Source organism: Hyalella azteca, unplaced genomic scaffold (assembly GCF_000764305.2).
Source record: "Hyalella azteca isolate HAZT.00-mixed unplaced genomic scaffold, Hazt_2.0.2 contig1574, whole genome shotgun sequence".
NCBI lineage: Eukaryota > Metazoa > Arthropoda > Malacostraca > Amphipoda > Hyalellidae > Hyalella > Hyalella azteca.
In genome coordinates, this window is record NW_025931881.1 from 11,859 (window position 1) to 23,335 (window position 11,477).

An 11,477-nucleotide genomic window follows, 5' to 3' on the forward strand; every position below is an offset into this window, starting at 1 on the left:
GGAAGCACCACGCTGGGAAGCACCACGCTGGGAAGCACCACGCTGGGAAGCACCACGCTAGGAAGCACCACGCTGGGAAGCACCACGCTGGGAAGCACCACGCTGGGAAGCACCACCCTGGGAAGCACCACGCTGGGAAGCACCACGCTGGGAAGCACCACGCTAGGAAGCACCACGCTAGGAAGCACCACGCTTGGAAGCACCACGCTGGGAAGCACCACGCTTCGAAGCACCACGCTAAGAGGCACCACGCTAGGAAGCACCATGCTAGGAAGCACCACGTTAGGAAGCACCACGCTGGGAAGCACCACGCTACGAAGCACCACGCTAAGAGGCACCATGCTAGGAAGCACCACGCTAAAAAGCACTACGCTGGGAAGCACCACGAACATGTGGAATAGAGTAGTTCAGGTGCTCGGAGCATTTCAGAGCGTTCGAAGTGATCGGAGCGTTCATTTTATTCAGAGCACTTGGAGCGTTCAATACGTTCAGAGTTCAAAAATTTTTATAATTGTTATCAATGATATTCAAATAAATTTTATAATCGGCGCTAGCAAACATGGCGCTAGGAAGCATCACGCTGGGGAGCACCAGAGACTTGCGATATTTTACCCCTGTTGATAATTGTTTATTGTTATGAGTTGAATTGGTTAATTCTTTAATATATTATTCTAACCCCACAGCCCGGCTTTTTAATTAATTTGTAATAACTACAAGTGCTTATTCAGCTGCTCTGGCACTGACATCAAGACACCACCAACAATTCTGTCGCAGGTGTCAGCTCATTGAGCTGCATTGCAGCATCAGCAGCGCAGCTGGCATCGACGCTGTAGTGTCGGTCGCTACGGCCACAACTGTGCTGTACATCGCACTCCCCGCCCCCCTCAGCTTGCACGCTCTGCACGGCAAATATAAGTTCCTTGGTGAGGGCGGGTGGTTTGGGATATGCAGCCTTGCAAGAACTGGTGCAGCAGCACCAAGTTTAGCTTAACGGCCTCGTTCTAAGGATAACTCTAACCGTTTTAGTTTTACATTTTACATTAGTGTTTGAGTTTTGAAATTTACATTTTAGATAAGTTTTACATTTTAAATTAGTGCCAGCATGTTTGCACTTTGCAAATAATTTGCTTGTTACATTTACATACATTTTGTTAGTCGTAATTTGCGTTATACGCCGTTTCCTAGTTTAAGGCTTAAATGCACTTGATGTCATCGGAGAGGTGTGCTGCTCGGTAAACGAAGGCACAAATGGGAATTTGTCAACGCTGCACTGGCCACGTGACCACCTCACGTGTGATTGGTATGATTGTTCACCCACTGGTCATTCGGTATGATTGTTGACAATTAGGCTGGCTGAGTTTTTGACGCCATTCTTTGCAACCATGCTGGATATGAGTTAGTAGCAGTTGGCCAAGCAACTGGGCTAATTAACAACTGACAGCAATGCATTGAGTGCTGCTAGCCATGCAGCGAAGGCTGTCAGCCAAACAGTGAATGCTGACTGCCATGCAATTATGGCTGGTTGTCTTGCAGTTATGGCTGGCAGCCATGCATGCAGTTATGGCTGTTAGCCATGCAGTCATGGCTGTTAGCCATGCAGTTATGGTTGTTAGCCATGCAGTTATGGCTGTTTGTCATGCAGTTATGGCTGTTAGCCATGCAGTTATGGGCCTAGACTCCTGCGTTTGGTATTTTTTTTATCCGAGACGAGACGAGACAACAGGCTCTGTCCCGGTTCGCAATAAAAACCGGGACAATTTCCAGCCCTCCGTAGGAATTCCGGGACGATACCGAGACGGGACGGGACATCCCGGTTAAAATAGTTACCTTAAAATTTCCCCAATTTGTAGCCATTTTAACGAGACATAAAGAGACGAATCAATTATTGATGTAGTGTAAACTTTGGCTTACCATCATACATTTATACAGAGCTGGGCAGCGCTACTTTGAAATGTAGCGGCCGCAACCGCTACATGATCCAAATGTAGCGGCCGCTACCGCTACAATTGCTTAAATGTAGTGCCGATACCGCTACCGAAAATGTAGCGGCCGCTACATGTATCACGCTACTGCCCACCTCTGGTAACAACTAACATGTTGACACTAGTAACAGGCTGAGGTTGACAACATTACACCGAAATCTTTCGTACAGTATTATTCTGTAAATTATATTATGTATGTATCATGCTGGTTTTTAAATAATATTCAATACTATTAAGTAAAATCCAAAGGCTCTATCTATGAATGTAGCGGTAGCGCTGTAGCGGCAAAACCTCGTATCGCTACTTAAATATGTAGCGGGCGCTACCGCGACCGCTACAATTGCTTAAATGTAGCGTCGCTACCGCTACCGCTACTGAAAATGTAGCGGCCAATATTATAGTAGCGGCCGCTACATGTAGTGCACTACTGCCCACCTCTGCATTTATATAGTAACTTGAGACGAATCATTTTACTATTCTGATTGGAGCTCGGCAATTGAAATGATTTTTGCTATGAATACATGTTGTGGTTAATATGGTACTTAATCTTGACAGGCAAATAAAAATGGAAAAATACGTTTTTTTTTTCAAAAATTGTGTTCTATGATGGTTTGGAGGAGGCCATACTAGCTGTAGCTGGTGACATCGGCTGACTGGACAGACTTTGATTTGCCTCCAGCTCAATCACAGAATCAGATTCATCGATCTTGCCTTAAGTAATCTCCTTAAACAAAAAGTTTGGAAAGAAATATCAACAACATTTTAAAATACAACAAAATTTAAATTGGAAGAATATAATAGTTTGATCTTCAAAAAAGAACTCGAAATATCCATGTGTATCCTTTCTAAATAACGTTAAACAAGACCAAGTGTTTGATAACTATTCAGGAAACTGCGCATTTGTGAAGATTTCCTGAAGGCGTAGCACAAAATTTTACTAAAGGCAGAGATAATCTAATACTAGCTTTAGTATTATTAGGAATATCTTACCAGACTCCACCCCACTGTCTACTAATTGGCCGACTAGTCTAGACACTGGCACACTGCGTCCCTACTCCCTATGCGCTCCACGGCGCCTGAACTCGTTCCGAACGCGTAATAAACTCGACTCATATTCGTACGGTTCCCATAAGTTCCATCGAAGCCTTAGTTAGGACTTAAGAGTAACATTTTTGACTTAAGAGTTACATACTCAGCCATGCATACATCGACGGGTTTGCGGTGTTTGTCGGACCACTAATTAACTGCCATGTCAGTTAGTCAGACAAATTTGGCTAAATCTGCAATTAACTCAATTTAACTGGTAACTGTCTATGGCCCTGTTATATTAGCAATAAAGGGCTAACTTGTCAATCTTTAACCCATGTTTTCGATATGATTCGTATCGTAATCGAAAAACTTGTTTCGTCTTAAATAATTAAAACAAATTTCGTCTCGTCTCGTTATGTCTCGTTTCAAATTTGTCTGTCTCGTCCCGGTTTATAATTTACCGGGACACAACTTTTAAAGTCCGGGACAGAAGTCTTGTCTCGGTTCATACGTTTATTCCGGGACAAATTTTACCCTCTGTCCCGTTATTTTTTTCCCGGAATTTTCTCGTCTCGTTTCGTCTGTCCCGGTTCATTTCGAGAAAATTATTTCGAGACGCAGGAGTCGAGTTATGGCTGTTAGCCATGCAGTTATGGCTGTTTGCCATGCAGTTATGGCTGTTAGCCATGCATTTATGGCTGTTAGCCATGCAGTTATGGCTGTTAGCCATGCTGTTATGGCTGTTAGCCATGCAGTTATGGCTGTTAGCCATACAGTTATGGCTGTTAGCCATGCAGTTATGGCTGTTAGCCATGCAGTTATGGCTGTTAGCCATGCAGTTATGGCTGTGACACACGTGCCGTGAGTCTCAGTAGATACAGACACACGTGCCGTGAGTCTCAGTAGATACCGACACACGTGCAGTGAGTCTCAGTAGATACAGACACACGTGCCGTGAGTCTCAGTAGATACCAACACACGTGCCGTGAGTCTCAGTAGATACCGACACATGTACAGTGAGCCTCAGTAGATTCCGACACACTGTCGTGAGTCTCAGTAGATACAGACACGTGCTGTGAGTCTCAGTAGATACCGACACACGTACCGTGAGTCTCAGTAGATACCGACACACGTGCTGTGAGTCTCAGTAGGTAGATACAGACACACGTATCGGCTGTGCCTGTACACACGTGTCTACATTCCATGCATCCGTAATACATAGAATATTTCATATATAAATACCGAAATTATTGAAATATTTAGCTTTTCAGCCTATTGCTGATCAAAGTTATTTATGTTAAAAGATCAGCTCGTGAAAAATTATTTCTGTTATATCTTGTAGTCAGTTAGTATTAGCACTAAATTACTCAACTAACTAACAAACACTTGTCAGTTGTTAACGACTGATGAGTGCCACTAAACCAGCCTTCAATTAATACAAACTTGGACCGTTAATTCCCGGCAGTGCCGGCTTGGTGATGCTCCACCTGACGGACGTCCTCCGTGACCCCGACGGGTGAGTGGGCTGGCTTGGCTGGGTGAGTGACTTGGGTGATTTACTCTGCATTTGGGGAGTGACCTGGGGTGCTCAGGGTTCTCTGGTGATCTACGTGGGTGAGCACCCTGGTCGTCTTGTGAGCATTGGGGATGACATTAACTTTACGTGGTGAGTTACCTAGAAGATTGGGTAGGTCATCTGATGCTGCAAAAATGGCTGCCGACATCGCACAGCTTTTAGATATTCCCGTAGCGTTTCCGGCAGTGGCCACCAGCGCCCCATAACGATGAAAATAAATGAAATTGGAGAAATATATTAATTATTTATAAATAAGTCATAAATAACAATATATTACACAACTATAATTAGGTATCCAAAAATATTTATGATTTATAGTGTAAAACATAAACATTTTTGGACATCTAGCAAAGTCTTGTATAGGCAATGCAAGTCTTGCCAAGCTCACCAGAGTTGAGCGGACTGCTTCAAGTCTCCTCCACTCACAGGACTGTGGAGGCCGTAGGCCAAGTCCTCACGCAACTGCAGTCCATCAACGCTGAGGACTTCGAGGCGCAGTGGCCAGAAGTGCAGCGCTCCATGCAGGAAGCGGGCGCCTCATCGCAGGACTGGCAGGAGGCGCTGCTGTGCAGCCCCCACGAGGCGAGGCTCGCCATCACAGCCGCACAGGCGACCAGGGCGCAGGACAGGAAGTTCATGATAACGTGCGGTGAGATGCGCGCTTGTTTGCGCATTTAAACGAACCAGTTAAATGAACGTAATTCAGCATTCGAATAGTCAGCAGTAGTCAGTGGAATATACGAGTAGTCAGCAGTAGTCAGTGGAAATAAATAACAGTGGAGTAGCAGACTGTTATTTATTAAGAAAAACTATTTGTTTCGTAGCAGGCATGAAATAAAGTACACCGCAAATTCTTACAAGCGCGTATCCCGCAGGCCGTGACCTGGAGGCGGTTGCCCTGATGCTGCCGCATGCTGACTTGGCCGTGGAGGTGCAGGCGTCACCGGAAGTTCTGAGGACACCCGCGTGGCAGCAGATTTCCCAGCACCACCGCGGGGACTTGCGGCTCCATCTTCCAGTCCAGGGCTCAGAGTTCCTGCCCTGCGACGACCTCCTTCAGCAGCTGGTCGGCCGCAGGTGAGGCGTCAATTCTTCCGCTTCCCGCCTTGCGGGAATGTTTATTGAGTTTAATGTTATCAATGGTCATGCATGTGGTGTTGGATGAGTTTAATGTTATAAATGGGCATGCATGTGGTTTTGGATGAGTATAATGTTGTCAATGGTCATGCATGTGATGTTGGATGAGTTTAATGTTGTCAATGGTGATGCATGTGGTGATGGATGAGTTTAATGTTATCAATGGTCATGCATGTGGTGTTGGATGAGTTTAATGTTATCAATGGTCGTGCATGTGGTGTTGGATGAGTTTAATGTTATNCTGCTCTAGCAACACTCGTGCTGCTCTAGCAACACCCGTGCTGCTCTAGCTACATTCGTGCTGCTCTAGCAACACACGTGCTGCTCTAGCAACACACGTGCTGCTCCAGCAACAGACGTGCTGCTCTAGTAACACCCGTGCTGCTCCAGCAACACACGTGCTGCTCTAGCAACACACGTACTGCTCTAGCAACGCCCGTGCTTCTCTAGCAACACACGTGCTGCTCTAGCAACACACGTGCTGCTCTAGCAACACACGTGCTGCTCTAGCAACACCCGTGCTGCTCTGCTAGAGACAGCGTTCGTTGGAACTCATAAAAAAATGATTGAGATTGACCAGTAAACTTCATTTTCTTTCTCGCAACAGTCGTTTATACGCTAGTGACTGACACTGCCGTGTCAGCAGTGCCACTACCAGACACGCCTCCTCCCCAGCTGTGCGTGTTGGGATCGACGGCGGGGAGCTGGGAGGCTGTGGCCCAGACGGTGCAGGCTTATGCACCCAGCAGCAAGAGGTCAGATACAAATTACAATACAAAATATTATTCTGTTCAGATAAGCACCACAAAATGCTTTGGTTATTACTACTGATATTTTAGTTCCGTGGCAGGTTGATGGAAGCCGAAAGGTCGTCGTCTGTTGACTGGAGACCCATTATTGTGAAACAATTTGCGCCCGGCACAATAAACAGAAGTATTATATAGCTTGTTAATAATACTAATACAAGGTAACGGTGAGCCATATTTGTTAAGAAGGAACGTGAGGACTCATAACTAACAATATATTGTTCGCCCGCCGTTGATGCTACAACAGTTTATATGGTCTATGCAGTTACGAATAAGTAGGCCCGTAATATTTTTATATAATTTATTCTGTTCAATTAACAATTATTGACCGCGCCCATCTTGATTGTCCGCTAAACGCAGCAACAATATCATGTTGACGTCGCAGCATTTCCTCCTTGTCGCGCCCTGGGGACACGGAAGCCGCAGAGTTTCCGGAGGGGCGGGGGAGTGACTCCTTATTTCCCCACGCGGGGATATTAGGAAACATTGTTAGGAGAAATGAGAGGGTCCAAATAGCCCTTATACGGTATAATTATGCCTTTCTGTGAATCATCATGACCCAGTTTGACCGGCATCACTGCTACGGCCGCTCTCTAATCGTGCTGAGTGCACGAAAGTGTATCATTATTTAGACAATTTGATCCATTCAATTTCTTAGTGAATTTGCTGCTGGCATAATAGTATGCGAAGTATTATCCCTTCCAGCAGTCAGTGGAATTAATTTATCCATTTATTCGTAATGTTATTATATTGTATCGCAGGTACGCGGCCATTTACCTGAGTAGGCGACTAGAGCTGAGCGCGGAGGAGGAGCGACGGCTGCTGGCGCGCCTGCACCAGGAGGGGATAAGGACCAGCGACGCGGGCGCCACGCGCAGCAACATCGACGAGTGAGGATGTGTGGGGTTGGGGGGGGCGGTAGTGGGTGTGGGGATGATGTGGGGTTAGGAGGGCTGTAGTGAGGGATGGTGTGTGTTTAGGAGGGCTGTAGTGGGGGATTGTGTGGGGTTGGGAGTGCGGTAATGGGGATGATGTGGGGTTAGGATGGCTGTAGTGGGGGATGGTGTAGGGTTGGGAGGGCTATAGTGGAGGATGGCGTGGGGCTGGGAGGGCTGTAGTTGAGGAGGGCGTGGGGTTGGGAGGGCTGTAGTGAGAGATGTGGGGGTTAGGAACGCTTCAGTAAATTATACAACATGATGGACGTTGAATTTGAAACCCAAAATCGTAAGGTATCGAAGACGCTGGCTGCTTCCTTGTGCCTGATGTAGGGCTACGTAAGGCTACTTAAGAGACGATGTGCAGTGATTTAATATACATTCAATGTATTCACGGCTCGCCGGTCGTCGCAGTGACGTCCATTTCTTATCCACAGTGAGGGTTGGCTTCGTCTCCGTATATGCGACGACCTGTGATTTCCTGTCCGTGACGTGGACCAGCGAACGAGAAGTGGCGCCGGTTCTGGAGTTCCTGCATTGCTGGAACCCAGCGTTATAAAGGGGCGGACTGACCGTCATATCCTGCTGAATCCGTGGATTGTTTGTGTATGCCAGCTGTCCAGTTACGTTGAAAGCAGTTAGTCATCATAATGTAGCTGAACTTTTCGCTTGAGGGTTCCATGCTTTCCAATTCGGTGACCATGTTTGATAAATGCTACTTCAGGTACTGCATTCCCTAGTTGTCTTGGCTATTTAAGATTGTTTTGATATGTTTAAAAATTAGTTAAGAGTTCCAAGTTTGTTCTCCAGGCTGGAAGGCCTCGTGAGCTTTATTGCTCGCCTGCCAAGCCATGCCAACGGCTAAGCATGGCACGCCTGTATCCATGTTACGTGTCCATGTTTGCCGCGTGCAGGCGGCCTCGTTATTGATTGCACCTTCACTGCAATGATTTATTCGCTTTTGCTACTTACTTACTGCAATTTTTACTTGCAAATTTTGCGTCCAAGAACTGCGCATTTAAAGAGCCCAAGTCCATGTTTGTGTGTTCATTTGTTTGTTTACGAGAGCCATGGAAGCGCAAGTAAAACCTATGCCTTCAATGATCAAAAATTTCAGTTCTTTGGCTCTCCCGAAAAGTTTAAATTTTCGTCTTAAAAATCTATCTCCTCCAATGATTTTCAAGCTGCCACATTGAAAGATATGCCGTTCGATTTGTAAAAAAAATTCTACTGATTCCTCGTTACTTTTTTCGATTTCGTTTCAGTTTGGATTATATATTAAAAAAAAGCGGGTGGGGGCGCGTCGCAAACTGAAAAAAATTCCCCCCACCCAAAAACATAGAATTTGAAAAAATTGTTTATGGGATAGATAAATATGGTCTTTAGTAATCGAATGATATATATATATCGATGTGCTGTCATGAATTATTTACTAATATTGTTTTTAACCAGTTGATTATCGTTCTGATTGCTTTGTTCGTGTTTCAATTTGCTTCATTGCTCTTCCTTTGTTTCAACAATAAATGATTCGAGTTGCCAAGTTACTAACATTGTAACCTATTGATTATTGTTATGATTACTTTATTGGTGTTTCAATTTTCTTCATTGCTCATATTTTGTTTCAACAATAAATGATTCGAGTTGCCAAGCCGCAGCTTTATTATTGCTCCTTCGTTTCAACAACAAATGAGTTGAGTTGCCAAGTCGTAATTCCCTGCTGTGGCAAACAGCTCAAGTTATTACGAACATTTTTATTAACAGAAACAAATTGGTGAACTAAGCATCAGTAAATTCAATAGCTTGGAATTACTGAAGAGGAACACAGGAGAGCTGAACGTCTCCACGTCAGTCAGCTTTAGAAGGACATGTTCTCTCCTGCGGGAACCTTGTGACGCCGCACTTCAAGAGCCCCTCCATCCTACGCTCGAAGTCCCTGCCATGAAGTAGACTTCGATGCCTCGCAGATCTCACGGCACCTCAGCTCTGCAGGTCTGTAACTACATCAAATGTAGTTTCTCTTGTGAATGATAGCTTCATCACAAGCAGTATATAACGTACGGGCATAAAGTCTTATGTTTCAGTGTTAACAAAGTTGGAAAGCAGATAATATGTTGCCGTTAACGTTTTGTAATAAAACTTTTCAACATCAACATATCTAGTGCAGGCGATTGTAACAAAACTTCTTCATTTTTTTCTCAGAACTTTTTCCGAAACGGACATAGCATCTGAAATCTTTACCAAAACGTTAGCCTTCATCTACCGCTCATGCTAAAACAGTTTCAGGTTTGGACAATTTTTCAAGATTGAAAAAATGTTATATTCGATTTGAAAAAGCTTTAATGCCTAAATTAGATCAACACAGAAATTGACAATAATGTTAAACATAACGAGTATGTAAATAACGTGTATAAGTTACTTGAATCAAATATTTGTGAAATTTATATTGTGACATCAAAATACGAGAAAATGGCAATGAAATGATAAAATGAAATGGTGCGAGAACCACGAAAATCACTTGTCACTAAACGGACTTGGACATGAATGAGGTATCTGGTGATGCTTTTTATTAGTCCTGAATGACTATAGAGCAAGCTAGAGGAGGGCCTAGTAATATATACAATACTTTAAATGGTGAGTTTTTTCTGTAAGCAAAATTAAACTGTTTTTTTTAAGGTTTGCATTTTACAATCTAGCCGATAATATCAACTTTCATCTAGGAAAAGTTTCAAAAATGTAGACACAATTATATGGCTAAAACTTGAATATATTATTCATAGGACCTACACTGAGCGTCTTGTACGTCGCGAACGAACGTCAGTGGCTGTAGTGCTAGAGAGGTATCCGGCACGACGCCACTCTGCAGCGTCTGTAGCTTAAAAATATCTCATTATTGAGAGCATAAAACTATACTGGAAACAATTTATTAATTGACAATTGATTCGCACACGATATTCCATTGCGCGCGAAGCTCATCGTAGAAAGACAACAAGAATGTGGAAGAAAATTAGACCGACAGGCGACTGACAGATGGTTTGTTATCCTTCATTCCTTGGTTATTTAAGTAACTTAAAGGTCAGCAAAAGTCCAGGCCTATATGGGCAGCAACAGTTAAGTATTAAATTAAGTTAAGGCAGTTAAGGCAGCAACTGTCGTCAATTTGATTCCACAATTCACCGTAAAAAAACAGTTTGATTTTGCCTACGACCAATCGAATTAATTTTCAATGATGAAGCAATATTTCTCTATTCGTAGTTTTAGATTTTTAGATCAGAAACGGCTTATACATAGATTATACGATTTACAAAAGAAGTCAATAGACACAAAGTTCATAGTTAGACTCTTATCTCTGACAGCAAAAGCTTCGGCAAGTTTTATTGAATTCCTTATCTGAGCTGCTGTCGACAGCTCTTTATACATAAAAATTTCAAATATTATCTCTGACGATTTATGCAAACAGGAAATACGATTTCAATTTGATTTAATTCTGTAAAATTTACTGAAGACATATAGTGGCTTTTTCTGAGAGTATGGTATGGATGGATATGTATACCGTTATGGTCCCAATTGAAACAGAGTCTGCACAGTCAATACTAATATTTCTTTGTTTAAATGACTGATGAAACTATGATAAATAAAAATATCTTAGAATTCTGAACAACGCCATATAGAAAAATGTCTAAATACTTATGAGTTTAATACTATTGTAGCGGGTATATAATGGTAGCCCTAAATTACGTTCAATGATCAGAAAAATCGTTTGCCATATTAAAAAGCTACATTTCACGACAATCACGTTGACATTTTTCTATACATAAGAAAAGCAATGGAGGTTCACTTTAATGGAACTTGGTAAACGGACAACGATCAAACTACCGTTTACTGAGATATGTTTCACTGCCGTTTAATGGGATACAAACGTTCTCCGAAAAATTATTCCAATTCTAATTTCCATAAATAAATGATTCACAGTAAATATTTATTCCGTAATAGCCTAATACTAGAATAATAAAAC